This window comes from Mauremys reevesii, linkage group 17 (assembly GCF_016161935.1).
Source record: "Mauremys reevesii isolate NIE-2019 linkage group 17, ASM1616193v1, whole genome shotgun sequence".
Classification (NCBI taxonomy): Eukaryota; Metazoa; Chordata; order Testudines; family Geoemydidae; genus Mauremys; species Mauremys reevesii.
The window spans coordinates 35,224,706-35,240,257 of NC_052639.1; positions in this window are offsets into that span (position 1 = coordinate 35,224,706).

The following is a 15,552-nucleotide window of genomic DNA, read 5'->3' on the forward strand; positions in this document are numbered from 1 at the left end:
GGGGGGCGGGGGTGATGCTGGCAGCCCAAGCTCATGCCGGTGGCCTCAGGCCTCCCTGAGGCACAGATCTAGCCCAAAGGCAGACTTGCCTAGGTGGCAGGATAGCCCCGAGTGCCCAAGGGGACTGTCTGTGACTCCCTGCTCAGGCTGTTCGTGTGCCTGGGGAGTTCACTCTCGGGGGGTGGAAGCTCCCAGTCCCCATGGGGGGTGCCCTGGTGTGTAACAGTCTGCCCTGAGCTTGGTACTCACGTCCCTGAGCTACTCTCTGCAGCTGGACAGAGGGAATTGAACCTGGCTCTCCCACATGGCAGGTGAGTGCTGGGAGCACAGGACCTATCTGTGAGAGAGGGGCAGGGCTAGGACACCTCCCCGTTGTCAGTGTCTCCCTGGGCGGGCTTGGCTGGCTCCCTGCCTGGGGAGCTGGTGGTTGTGAGTTGTGTTGTAAGGTGCCTGTGTCGCCCGTGCATCGTACAGGGAGTTCAGGCCCCTAACTCCGCTTAGTGGATCACTGGGTTGTTCCTGTAAAAGCAGCAAAGAATCCTGTGGCACCTTATAGACTAACAGACGTTTTTGCAGCATGAGCTTTCGTGGGTGAAACAACAATTCGGTTGTTCCTGGATTTTCTCGCTGCTGAAACCAGGTCCTGTGACGCTCAGCACTGCCCCCCCTCAGTCCCGTCACGGGGTGTAGCCAGTCCGGTCTCTGCAGAGCCCAGCTGAGCAATGCCTGATTGACATGGGTGTGCACAGGAGAAAAGACAGAGCACAGGCTGGAAAGTGACACATCACAGCAAAGCCCAAACGCTCCTCCTAGGGGCACGATATTCCCTGTGGGTGCTGGGGGGACACGCTGTGATGGGATCCGCTGTGCCCCAGACCCTCTCCAGCCTGGGCTGTCTCCACAATGCCCTGCTAGTGACCAGCAGCAACCCCTCCAGGCGCTGTTATCCCTCGGCACAACGGCATGTGGAGCGGCTTGATTGCATGGATGCTGCCGGAGCCACTCGTGAATCCCACAGTGAGGTGCCCGCCAGATCCCCCCAGCTCCCAGCACTGCACCTCAGGAATATGCTGTGTGTGTTAGTAATTGGTTCCCCACTTCCCCACTGGAAGGTGGAGCTACACCAGGAACGTGGGGTCTGTGGTGTCGTGGTTTGGGTGGGTTATTGGAAGAGCGGGGAGGACTAGTCTATGGCAGAAGCCTGCGATTTGCCTTGCCTGCCCGGCTTGCGCTTTTGGCTTCACTTTTGGTTTTTGATTTTTTTCCTCCACTGTCATCAGTTCATCCCTTCCCACTGAACTGCCCAGTGCCTGGCTCGGAGGTGGAGGCAGGAGAGAGAGACAAGAGTGAGATTTCAGCATCTCCAGTAGCCCCAACAAACACTGTGGGGTTTTAATTCATAGCTGTTGTCGGTCTGGGGGAGACCCTGGTGCACCAGCGGGGGAGGGTGTCTGATGGGGTTGGTGGTCTGGCTGGGGGCAGACATTGCATCCCCTTTCCCACTGCTAATTGAATGAGAAGACAGACGTCCCTGTGGAGCAGATAAGAGCCTCCGAGAGGTTTCATGTTGTTGTTTCATGTTGTCCTAGGTTTCCTTCCTATGGACTGCATCACCAAGTGGAATTCATGGCAAACCATTGCCATTACGCAGTAAAACATCTTTAAGACTTCGTCTTTGATGAATCAATGAACAGTCTCCACTCATGTGGATTGTGAACGATGTTGCAATGTCCTGGTGAAATCGCTCGCCCAAAACTGTGGAGCTGCAGTAGTGCTGGGGCAGTGATCCCCACCGTGACCTGGGCCATCCTTTGAGCTCTCTGGTGAGACCCCTCAGCCTAACATCCTCAGTCTCTACCCTGATTGGCTGAGCAGGGCGTTAATGACAGGGAGGAGACTCAAGGCCTTTTTGTTCTCTTTTAAGACCAAGTAAATAAGTCGTAACCAGTTATATGTTTGATGGATTTTGCTGCTTCTCTGCATTAATTGTCTCTGAGCAGTTCATGATTCTCTCTAACATTGCAGTTCTCCTAAAATACTGGCTGAATAATTACTGTGCACACTTGTTGGACTGGAGCTCATCTAAGAGCACTTTATTGAGGTCATTCAATGTATGAATTTCAAGATCCGATGGTTAATTTAAAAATCAGGTCTCTGGGGGTCCTATTCCCAATTCAGCCATTGACTGGCTTTGTGACCTAAGGCAAGTCAATTCTCCTTTTTCAGTCTGAGCATCTCCCTCTTTCAAGTAGGGATAATAATGATCCGCTCCTACCTACCTCAACACACTCACTCTTCCCCAGCACACACACACTCTCTCTCCCCACACACAAACAGTCTCCACACTGCAGCTGAAAAGCAGCTGGCAATCTAGTAGGATGACCCTGGAACAATGGGATAGAGAAACCTTCATCACTGAAAGTGCAGCCACAAAGACACCACACACCAGCTTCCCCTAGCTGGTAAGAATCAAACCTCCACAGAAAGATCCTTATGGTATCGTAGGCCAGCTTCCTAAGGCCTCAGCCTCAACCACTTAACACAGGGGCCTGTCTACACTCTGGTTCTGTTCTAACGGAAGGATCATTTCCAAGTGTTCGCTCAGACCAGCTTGCCCAGCACCCTCACTGCTGTGCATCTCTGTATGTGTGGCCATGGCTGAACAGCAAGAATTCCTGCCCATTTCCCTTCTGGCTGGAGCATGGTTAGAGTGTGTTTGTGGTTAATGATTTTGCTGTAGATCGTTGGCTTCCTGCTTTGGCAATTCAGACAGTCCCTTTTCCCAACATATCTCCAGCACATCAGTCCCTGGCTGAGTCTCCTGGGCAGTGGAAAACATCCCTTGTTTGGTGCTGCCAAGGGGATCGTGCAGAGCTGAGATGTCTCTCGGCTTGGATCAAAGGGAATGTTGGATGGAATTTATCACACAACCCTCCCTGCTCCGCAGAGCCCCATGGGAGAATGTAGAGAAGGGGAGTCATTCCTTCCCTGCACTCCCAGAAGAGTTGCTAGGACTCCTTCCTGCCAGCTACTCACCCCTGGATTCATCCTTAGCTCCTAGGATCTTTCTGCTCCAAAGGCTCCATAGTCCTGGGGTGGGAGGGTGTCACTGCACAGTCTGAAACACAAGAGAAGTTTCTGGAATTGAAGGAAGGAGCAGAAAATGGAGAGGAAAGAAAAAGAGAGAAAACGCCTTGTCTCTCTCCCCTTTCCCCCTGCCCCAATCAGGAAATGTTACCAAGGACCAGCGTTAGGGGAAACGGAGCCCTGGGCAAAACTTGTACTTTGGCAAAGTTCTTGGTTCAGGCTTGTAGCAGTGATGGAATAAACTGCAGGTTCAAATCAAGTCTCTGGAGTACATCCACAACTGGGATGGGCCATTCAGTCCTTTGTACAGAGCTTCAGTTTGTAGACAAGTCCCTCCAGAAGTATGAAGCAGGACTGAAGACCAGATGGAGATGAAGCATCAGTCTTTTATAGTCTCTTGCCATGTGGTCTTTGCTTTCTTTGTCCCAAGGACACTCTATCCAGCACGTGACATAGAAAAACCTTAGAGTTCTGTCCATAGGCAGGTCCCTGCACAACTTGCTGAGCCACAAGGCATATCTGCCTTCTCTCAATGGGTCAGTTGTATAGCTGATGGTCCTTAATGGGCCATCAAGCAGGCTAGGCAGAGCTGACACCAATTTGTCTGGCTGGGGTGTTCCCAGAAGCATAGCACAAGTTTGAAATACAGGCAGCATAGAGCCAATATTCATCATGTCAACTGCAAAAATGATACATATCTAGAGATAGCATAATTATAATCAGCCAATCATCACCTCTCCATAGACCCTTTATGTGACCACCTTTATACAATATTGGCTGCAAATATAGAACAGTGGTGGCAACGGTGATCTATACAGTTACAGATTATGTCAATAACGTCACAGGAGGTGACATGGTATCAGTGAGACTGATACTGGAATACTGCCTCCAGTTTTGGTGTCCTCATTTGAAAAAGATGGTGTGAAATTGGAGTTGAGGCAGCAAAGAGCCACCAAATGTTCTGAGGGCTGGAGAAAAATGCCTTCTAGTGAGCTATTGAAAGATCTCAACCTGTTTAGCTTCTCAAAAGAAGATTGAAAGGTGACTTCACTGAAACGTTGAAATGCCTTAATGGAGAGAAAAGATTGGCTATTAAAGGGCTCTTTAATGTAGCAGAGAAAGGCATTAAAATCCCAATGGCTGGAAGGTGAAAAGAGACAAATTCATATTACAATTAAGGCACAAATATTCAACAGCGAGGTTGATTCACCACAGGAACAAGCTACCAGGAAAGTGGTGGATTCTCCGTCTCGTGACGTCATTTCATGAAGACTAGATGCCTTTCTGGAATGTGTTTACCCCAAAAGTAGCTAGTGTGTCATACAGGAGGCCTGTGATATGCAGGGGTCAGATTAGATGCTCTAATGGTCTCTTCTGGCCATAAAGTCAACTAATTCCTAAAAAACTGAATGTAGAATTGGGAGCAGCAGCGTCTGATGTTTCCTGTCTATCCGGCTTGCTTCCTAGAACGAATGCTCCTTGAGTGGGGTGATCCACAGGAGTAGCTCAAACCTCCAAAGTGCCTGGCCAGGGCAGGACATTAGCCCAGCAAGGGAGGGTGTGGCAGTGACATCACAAAGGCCTTTTGCAGGACCTCAGACTATTGGTCAAAGGTGGTGGGGAGGTGGTGACCTCACAGAGAGATGCTGACATCAGCCAGGCAGGACAGGGGCGAGGGGCCAGGGAAACCTCAGAGACCCTGTGGCTTTGCTTCAGCAAGTCTCCTTCTCCAGGTCTCTTTGAGGAGTGAGAGTATTCGGGTTCACGGACGTGAGCGCCAGGAGGAACCTCTCTTGAGTTTTCTCCTTCCTTTTAGTGATTATACTAGAAAACAGATGTCCCTGTTTAGAGGGTTAGAGCCTCCTCGAGGTTTGAAACTGTTCAGTCTGATCATTCTCGTGACAGTTGAATTCATGGAAAGCATGATCTTAAGGATGCAGAATTTTATTCCACACCTCAGATTTTGTCCCTTAGAATCACTGGGGCATTAGGGTTTGTCCTTTTGTTTCAACTTTTCCTCCATTCCCCCTTCTCTTCCTCTCTTGCTTCTTTTGTCCTTTCTCCTGTTCCCCTCCCAACACCAGGAGGTGTGTGTGTGTGTCTGTGTGTGTGTGTGTGTGTGTTGCGGGGGAGTGCTCGGCAGCTCTCACTGTGGGAGGTCCACCCAAAACTGTGGAGCTGCAGTAGTGCTGGGGCAGTGATTCCCGCCAGTGACCTGGGCCATGCTTTTAGCTCTCTGGTGAGACCCCTCAGCCTCCCCTCCTCAGTCTCTACCCTGATTGCCTGAGCAGGGGGTTATTGACAGGAGGAGACTCAGGTCCTTGTTGTTCTCTTTTAAGACCAAGTAAATAAGTCATAACCAGTTATATGTTTGACAAATTTTGCTGCTTCTCTGCATTAGTGGTCTCTGAGCAGTTCATGCTTCTCTCTAACATTGCAGTTCTCCTCAAATACTGGCTGAATAATTACTGTGCACACTTGTTGGACTGGAGCTCATCTAAGAGCACTTTATTGAGGTCATTCAATGTATGAATTTCAAGATCCGATGGTTAATTTAAAAATCAGGTCTCTGGGGGTCCTATTCCCAATTCAGCCATTGACGGGCTTTGTGACCTAAGGCAAGTCAATTCTCCTTTTTCAGTCTGAGCATCTCCCTCTTTCAAGTAGGGATAATAATGATCCGCTCCTACCTACCTCAACACACTCACTCTTCCCCAGCACACACACACTGTCTCTCCCCACACACAATCAGTCTCCACACTGCAGCTGAAAAGCAGCTGGCAATCTAGTAGGATGACCCTGGAACAATGGGATAGAGAAACCTTCATCACTGAAAGTGCAGCCACAAAGACACCACACACCAGCTTCCCCTAGCTGGCAAGAATCAAACCTCCACAGAAAGATTCCTGTGGTATCGTAGGCCAGCTTCCTAAGGCCTCAGCCTCAACCACTTAACACAGGGCCTTTCTACATTCTGGTTCTGTTCTAACGGAAGGATCATTTCCAATTGTTCGCTCAGACCAGCTTGCCCAGCACCCTCACTGCTGTGCATCTGTGTATGTGTGGCCATGGCTGAACAGCAAGAATTCTTGCCCATTTCCCTTCTGGCTGGAGCATGCTTAGAGTGAGTTTGTGGTTAATGATGTTGCTGTAGATTGTTGGCTTCCTGCCTTGGCAATTCAGACAGTTCCTTTTCCCAACATATCTCCAGCACATCAGTCCCTGGCTGGGTCTCCTGGGCAGTGGAAAACATAAGAACATAAGAAAGGCCGTACCGGGTCAGATCAAAGGTCCATCTAACCCAGTATCTGTCTACCGACAGTGGCCAATGCCAGGTGCCCCAGAGGGAGTGAACCTAACAGGCAATGATCAAGTGATCTTCCTCCTGCCATCCATCTCCATCCTCTGACAAACAGAGGCTAGGGACACCATTCTTACCCATCCTCGCTAATAGCCATTTATGGACTTAGCCACCATGAATTTATCCAGTTCCCTTTTAAACATTGTCATAATCCTAGCCTTCACAACCTCCTCAGGCAAGGAGTTCCACAAGTTGACTGTGCGCTGCATGAAGAAGAACTTCCTTTTATTTGTTTTAAACCTGCTGCCTATTAATTTCATTTGGTGACCCCTAGTTCTTGTATTATGGGAATAAGTAAATAACTTTTCCTTATCCACTTTCTCAACATCACTCATGATTTTATATACCTCTATCATGTCCCCCCTTAGTCTTCTCTTTTCCAAACTGAAGAGTCCTAGCCTCTTTAATCTTTCCTCATATGGGACCCTCTCTAAACCCCTAATCATTTTAGTTGCTCTTTTCTGAACCTTTTCTAGTGCTAGAATATCTTTTTGAGGTGAGAGACCATATCTGTACACAGTATTCGAGATGTGGGCATACCATGGACTTATATAAGGGCAATAATATATTCTCAGTCTTATTCTCTAATCCCTTTTAATGATTCCTAACATCCTGTTTGCTTTTTGACCACCTCTGCACACTGCGTGGACATCTTTAGAGAACTATCCACGATAACTCCAAGATCTTTTCTTGGGAACTGGAAGGAACTGGAGGGAACTGGAGAAAGGACAAAAGAAGCAAGAGAGGAAGAGAAAGGAGGGATGGATGGAGGAAAAGGTGAAACAAAAAGGACAAACTCTAATGTCCTCAGTGATTCTAAAGGACAAGATCCCAGGTTTGGAATAAAATTCTGCCTCCTTAAGATCATGTTTTCCATGAATTCAACTGTCACCAGATGGATCAGACTGAACAGTTTCAAACCTCGAGGAGACTCTTACCTTCTAAACAGGGTCGGCTGTTTTCAAGTAAAATCACTAAAAGGGAAGGAGAAAACTCGAAAGAGGTTCCTCCTGGCACTCAGGTACGTGAACCCCAATATTCCCCCAGTCCTCAAAGAGAGACCTGGAGAAGGAGACTTGCTGAAGCAAAGCCACAGGGTCTCTGAGGTTTCCCTGGCCCCTCGCCCCTGTCCTGCCTGGCTGATGTCAGCATCTCTCTGTGAGGTCACCACCTCCCACCACCTTTGACCAATAGTCTGAGGTCCTGCAAAGGCCTTTGTGATGTCACTGCCACACCCTCCCTTGCTGTGCTAATGTCCTGCCCCTGGCCAGGCACTTTGGAGGTTTGAGCTACTCCCTGTGGATCACCCCACTCAAGGAGCATTCGTTCTAGGAAGCAAGCCGGCTAGACAGGAAAACATCAGACGCTGCTGCTCCCAATGCTACATTCAGTTCTAAAGAAATTAGTCGACTTTATGGCCAGAAGAGACCATTAGAGCATCTAATCTGACCCCTACATATCACAGGCCTCCTGTATGACACACTAGGTACTTTTGGGGTAAACACATTCCAGAAAGGCATCTAGTCTTCATGAAATGACGTCACGAGACGGAGAATCCACCACTTTCCTTGGTAACTTGTTCCTGTGGTGAATCATCCTCGCTGTTGAATATTTGTGCCTTAATTGTAATATGAATTTGTCTCTTTTCACCTTCGGACCCTGCGAGGTGGGAGTGTGCCAGACCTTGGGCTGCAGCCCAAGCCGTTACTTCTACATGACAATTAAACAGCCCCACAGCCTGAGCCGTGTGAGCCCAAGTCAGTGGTACGGGCCAGCCACCGGTGTGTAACAAGTTTGCGTGGAGAATTTGCGGCAAAACTGGGAACTGAACCCAGATTGTTTCAATTCTTGCCTCCCCCCTTAACCGCAAGCCCAGCGTGTGTGTGTACAGCATTGTTTTGGTCTGTGTTTGCCTTGTATTGGCTTCCAAGGGAGGCTGTGGAATTTCTTTCATTGGAGGTTTTTAAGACCAGGTTAGAGATACGCCAGTCTGCGAATGTCTAGGGATACTTGGTCCTGCCTCAGCACAGCGGGCTGGAGTAGATGACTTCTCAAGATCCCTTCCAGGCCTACATTGAAATAATTCTCTTTTGTGCTGCGTCATGTTCTACGCTGAGCTGTTTTGCATGGTGCCATTTGGAACTGTGACCGCACCATGTCGTGTAGCAGTGTTATGGTGAATTGTTTTGCCTCAGCTTGTTTTCCATTGTGTACTCTTGTCCTAGGATGTCATAGTTCGCATCGTGTTGCTTTCTTTTCCTTTGTATTGTCATTTTATGCTGTGGAGTGTAGGTTGTGTTTTTTTTTCCCCTGAATTTGCCTGACATTATGTTGTGGTGAGTTTTATTCTGTATGTTGTGTTTTTATATGTATATATTGCATAGCATCCTAGAAATGTAGGGCTAGATAGGACCTCAAGATGTCATCAAGTCCAGCTTTCTCTGCTGAGGCAGGACCAAGTATATGTAGATTATCTCTGACAGAGCATTGTCCTATTTGTTCTTTAAAACTTCCAGGGAAAGAGACTCCCCAGCCCCCTTGTAAGACTGTTCCAGAGCTGAACTGCCTTAGCTCTGGGGACACCCACACAGATTTTAGTGGTGAGCAGCTCTGGAGAGAGAGGAGACCCCAGTGAGTGGGCAGTTGGATAAAGAGACTAAAGTTGGGAGGAGAAACATTGACGTGTCCAAGGTCACCCAGGCTGTCTGTGACCGAGCTAGAAATAGGTTCTAGTGCCACCGTACTGTTGTTTCTGAAGGTCTCTGCCACACTGCTGTTTTAGGCACTGGTGCAAACCCTTAGTATAGACAGAATTTACATTAGTGCACTCTGGCACTGGTGCACCATGTCCCAGTGTAAACGCTTCAGGCATTGTAACAGCATTGTAACAGCATTAACATGGAATCACAGACAGTCCTCTTGGGTCATCCCATATATCTCACCATGCAGGTGAGCTCACCTTTGTGACAGGTGGTCCCTTACTCCAGGGGTTCCCAATTTTTTCTTTCTGAGCCTCCCCACCCCCCACCCCCACACACGCTATAAAAACTCCACTGCCCATGTGGGCCACAATAACTGGTTTTCTGCATATAAAATCCAGGGCTGGCGTTAGGGGTAGCAAGCAGGGCAACTGCCTGCGGCCCCATGCCACAGGGGCCCCCGCAAAGCTACATTGCTTAGGCTTTGGCTTCAGCCCTGGTGATGGGGCTCAGGGCCCTGGACTTCAGCCCCCTGCGCTGGGACTTCAGCTTTCTGCCCTGGGACTCAGTGAGTCTAATGCCGGCTTTGCTTGGCAGCCCCCTGAAAGCTGCTCACGGCCCCCCAGGGGGGCCCTGGTTGAGAACCACTGCCTTACAGCACGAATCACAGCAATGTTCAAGTTACTGCCAGTCCCGTCACTTCCTTAGGTCAATTAAATCTTAGATCTTCCAACAAAGACACTTGTAGCCAGTCCTGTCATAACCTGTATTAAGACTTATTTAAAAGGAAATGAGAGTTGTTAACAAAGTTAAAGCAGGTAATCCTATAGGTGCAGATGAGTTGCAGTCTTAAATTTCAAAGGTAATAGAAGCTTCTGTAATAAGCAAGCTCTACATATTCTTTAGGACTAACTCAGGCTAAGCAGCTGGGGATCTCTTGCTTATGCCTAGAAACTTCCCCCCGCCCCCCCCCGCCGAGTCCAGGCAGCATACAGACAATCAGTTCCTTCTCTATGGGGTTTTTCATCCCCTTCCTACCATGTGCTCTGAGCAGGAAACTCAGCTAATGGGAAGTGAAGAGCACAACAACAGTCTTGTGTCCTTGTTAACATCCCATAATAGTCTCTCTGGTGTTGATGGACCTTTCCTGCCAGGCATTCTGTTGCCAATCAGCACTTCACATAGGTAAAGTCTCTCTCCTGTCTGGTGATTTACAGAGCCACAGAGGCTCACAATGCAACTAGTCAGATGTTAACTCAGGCAGCAACACAAGCATTCAATAAAGTCTAAACACAAAACACATTCTTATGTTCACAGTCTGTATGAGGAGCATCAACTCATTTGGACTCCCCTGGGAGCCACATAAATAAACAAGGTGTGCTGAGGCAAGAAGGCCCAATCTCAGAGCCCCCAGGGTCACGCTTCCCAAAAGCTAAAACTAGGCCCAGCCCATGAAAGGGGCACTCCCAGGAGAGACTGTGTAAAGGCTGGAGCGTCAAATAACTTAGTTAATCTGAGAGAGCTGCCTTGGGGACAATGACAGGGAGAATCCCCAGAGTGACTTCTTTGATTCTGCTCATCTCTGGCCTTTGGTTCATATAATCACAGAACTGGAAGGGACCTTGAGAGGTAGCTAGTCAGTCCCCTGCACTCAAGGCAGGATGAAGTATTATCTAGACCAGGGTGGCCAACCTGAGCATGAGAAAGAGCCAGAATTAACCAATATACATTGCTAAAGAATCATCAGCTCCCACCCCCTGCTCCCAGTGCCTCCCACCCATGGGAAGCCACACTAATCAGCACCCCCCCCTCCTCGCACTCCCGATCAGCTGTTCATGCTATGCAAGACACTCGGGGCGGGGACGGGGGGGGGGGATGGAGCGTGGGCACTGCAGGCTCAGGGAAGGGGGTGGGAAGGGGTGGAGTGGGGGCAGGGCCTGTAGCTGAGTAGTGAGCACACCCAGCACATTGGAAAGTTGGTGCCTGTAGCACCAGCCCCGGCGTTGGTGCCTGTACAAGGAGCCGCGTATTAAATTCTAAAGAGCCACATGTTGGCCACCCCTGATCTAGACCATCCCTGAGAGGTATTTGTCAGCCTGCTCTTAAAATCCCCAATGATGGAGATTCCACAACCTCCCTAGGCAATTTATTCCAGTGCTTAACCACCCTGACAGGGAGTTTTTCCTAATGTCCAACCTAAACCTTCCTTGCTGCAATTTAAGCCCATTGCTTCTTGTCCTGTCCTCAGAGGTTAAGAACAATGTTTCTCCTTCCTCCTTGAAATGAACTTTTATGTACTTGAAAGCTGATCATATCTTCTCCTGACTAAACAAACACAATATTTCAGTCTTCCCTCATAGGTGATGTTTTCTAGACCTTTAATCATTTTTATTGCTCTTCTCTGGACTTTCTCCAATTTTTCCACATCTTTCCTGAAATGTGGCACCCAGAACTGGACACATTACTCCAGTTGAGGCCTAATCAGTGCAGAGTAGAGCGGAAGAATTACTTCTCATGTCTTGCTTACAATACTCCTGCTAATACATCTCAGGATTATACTTGGGTTTTTTCCAACAGTGTAACACTGTTGATTCATATTTAGCTTGTGATCCACTGTGACTCCCAGATCCGTTTCTGCTGTGCTCCTTCCTAGGCAGTCATTTCCTCTCTTGTATGTGTGCAACTGATTGTTCCTTCCTAAGTGGACTACTTTGGATTTGTCCTCATTGAATTTCATCCTATATTCTCCAGTTTGTCCAGATCATTTTGAATTGTAATTCTAGCCTCCAAAGCACTTGCAGCCCCCAGCTTGGTATCATCTACAAACTGTATAAATGTATCAGAGTGACTCTGCTTCTGTGAGGGTTTCACTATGTCTAGGAGGTTACACCCTGGTGGGAGGGGGCTAAGCCTGTACTGGAATAAGGTCATTTTGTGCTACACAGTGTGGCAGAACCTAGAATGTCCATTACCAGGGAAAAATGCTGGGGGGAATTGACATGTGGAAAGGACAGAAACCCTGTCTGAATTCTCTCATTTTGCCCTTCTTGCCCTGGCAGGCTACAGAATAATGTCCACCTTTCACCCTAAATCATCCCCACCTCCCAGTAGGAAGGAAACGGCTGCAATGGAGCTGGCTCAGGTAAGGGATTATCAGGGAGCTGGTGGTGGGTTCTGCTTGGAGGGAGAGGAGAAGTAAATGAATAGGAGGGTGGGAACTGCTAGAGGTAGTGGGAGGCAGGAACTGTCTAGGGTGTGGAATGGGAGGGGAAAGGATGTGACAAACCTGCTGAGACTTGTGTACTCTAGGGTGTGATGGGCTGTCACCCTGGGGGTGCAGTCTGGGGGGCTTCTGGGAAACACTGTCCCTCTAACCCTCAAACTGGGTTGGCCCTTCTCACACTGCCAGCCTCTCCAGGCCCTGTTATTACCCAACAGGACAGCAGGTGGCACCACGCATCCAACTAAGCTACCTGAGTGCGTTACCTAAGCCACTCAAAGACAGATATAAGACAATAGCCAATTTCCCAGCCATAAGTGGTAGCAAACAGATCAATGCAGATTACTTAACAAATAACCAAAAACTCAAACTAAGCAACATACTATCTGGATAGAATTTGAATAGCAGTTTCTCACCTGACTGATGATACAAGCAGTCCACCAAGTTTCCATACACAAGCTAAAAATCCCTTTACCCTGGGACCAGCAGTTCCCCCAGTTCAGTCTTTCTTCCTCAGGTGTTTCCAGGAGTTCTCTTGTGTGGGGAATGAGGCCAAGAAATGATGTCACCTCCACCTTATGTAGCTTTTCCATATTGCAGGAACCATTTGTTCCAAACTTGTTTCCCAGTCCAGTTTGTGGAAAAATACAGGTACCAAAATGGAGTTTGTTGTCATGTGGTCTGCTCACATGCCCTAGCATGCCCTGCTGAGTCATAGTAGCCATGGCTCATAGGCTAGCTGAAAAATTCACAAGAGGGCTAAGCTCTTCCACGGTCCATTGTCTTTCTTGATGAGCCATGAACACTGTCTGGCTTCTTTGTTGTACCTGAAAGGCTTTTTGTGAGTGTTACCCAGAGTAAACACATTTGAAATACAGATACAGAGTCAATATCCATAACTTCAGTTACGAACATGATACATGCACAAATAGGACAGTCATATTCAGCAAATCATAACTTTTCAATGACACTGAACATGACGCATCTTGCACAAAATGCAACATAATTATGTCCTAATCATTTTATAATCATACCACTATGCTGAATGTGTGGTGTAGTGTCAGGGCCTAATTTCAAGGCACAGGAGTTGGGAATGGAACTTCCACTCTTTGTGGAACAGGAAATAACCCTCCAGCCAGGGCTGGGAAAACTTCCCGGACTCCCAGTGCTGGAGCCTGAATCTTCTGACACTTCATTAGTTACCACGAACCCCAATCTTTGTGGCAACTGCAAACTTTATCAATGATGATTTTATATTCTCTTCCAGGTCATTGATAAGAATGTTAAATAGCACAGGCCAAGAACCAATCCTTGTGGGAACCCCCTAGAAAGAAATCTACTCAAGCATGGTTCCCCATTTACAATCATAGTTTTTAATCTGTTTAATGTATGCTGTGTTTATTTTGTATCTTTCTAGTTTTCTAGTCAAAATATTGTGCTGAACCAAGTCATATGCCTTACAGAAGCCTAGGTAATGTTTTCACCTCTCAGCTCATCAATACTATTAGCTGCAACCAAACTTTTGATCTCACCCAATAAGGATATCCAGTTAGATTGATTGGATCTGTTGTCTCTGAACCTTTGTTAATTGGTACTAATTATATTACCCTCCTTTACCTCTTTATTAATTAAATCCATATTCACTGCTCTATTATCTTGCCCAGTATCGGACTAACACTCTTGTAATTAGCTGGGTCATCTCTTTTACACTTTTTAAATATTGGCACAGCATTAGCTTTATTCCATTCTTCTGGAATTTCCCCATTGGTCCAAGTCCTAATTAAAATCAACATTAACAGTCCTCCACCAGGTCTTTCAAAACTCTTAATACAAGTTATCTGGACCTGCTTATTTAAATATGTCTAACTGTAATAGCTGCTCTTAACATCCTCGTGAGTTATTGTTGGGATGGAAAGACTGTCGTTGTCAACGTCTTATATGATTAAATCATCTGTTTTTCTCCAACTCCAGGAGTGAAATATTTATTGAACACTTTTACCTCTTCTGTATTATTTTTGATAATACTGCCATTTCCATCTAGTAATTTACCACTACCATTGTTAGGGATTAATTTTGTACTTAATATACTTTTTTTAAACTTCCTTCTTATTTTCATTAAGTGGTCATTGATTTCTGATAGCTTCCCTTACCAATTTTCTACAATTCTGACTTTCTAACTTATATTCTTTACTGTTGACTTCCCTTTCTTCCATATATTTTATTTGGAGATTCCTATCAGGAGCCACCAGCAGGGTCCAGAGACAGCCCCATCTCCTATATCAAGCCCTGGCTAGTAGCTATGTGATAAATGTGATGACTCTGCCTCTGTCTGTCAGCTGGGAGACACAAAGGTTCTCTCTTTCCACCCTCTGATGCCTCCTGGCTGCTCTAAGCAAGGTGGGGTGGGACTCTGTTAACATGTGCCTCCTGGAGCTCCCATTTACCTGGTGCTGCTATTCCGTGAATAGTGGGGTTGTGAGTGGGGCAGCAGGTACTGAGTGTTGGACTCTTGCTCTTTCAGGGGCCGGTGACCTTCGAGGAGGTGGCTGTGTATTTCACCAGGGAAGAGTGGGTTCTGCTGGACCCACTCAGAGAGCCCTCTACAGGGATGTCATGCAGGAGAACTATGAGACGGTGGTCTTGCTGGGTAAGGAGTCCTGTCGCCTGGGTTATTAGAAGCTGTGGGGTCTCTAAAGAACCTGAGTAGTAATAACTGTATACCTTTATTCATCATACAAGTTTTGCAGGTTTTCTTGCCCCCCTTTTTTTGCCTTATCTCCCACACGCTAGTATCATTTTTGGACATGTGCCTTTTTGGTGCCGTCAGTCATTTTAAAATTGGATTTAATATATCCTTATTGGCTATATTAATCACTGTAGCTTTCATGCCTTTTCCTCATTTTAAGAGGAAAATATGCCTCCTGTAGAATTCTAAATTGAGTAAATATGTGTATGACTCATGCATGGTTTGTGTGACAGTGAGATGAGCTCTTTTAGGAGAGCGTGTAATGTTGCCATTCAGGATCCCATGGGTGAAGGGATAAGAGAGCCATGGGAGGGGCGGAGAAGAGGGGGGAGTAGATAATTCTGGGGTGCCAGGACATGGGGAGGGTGTGTGCAGGGTTAGAGCTAAGAAGCAGCAGGGAGGTAGGAGGTAGTGAGAGATGAGGAGAAAATACAAGAAG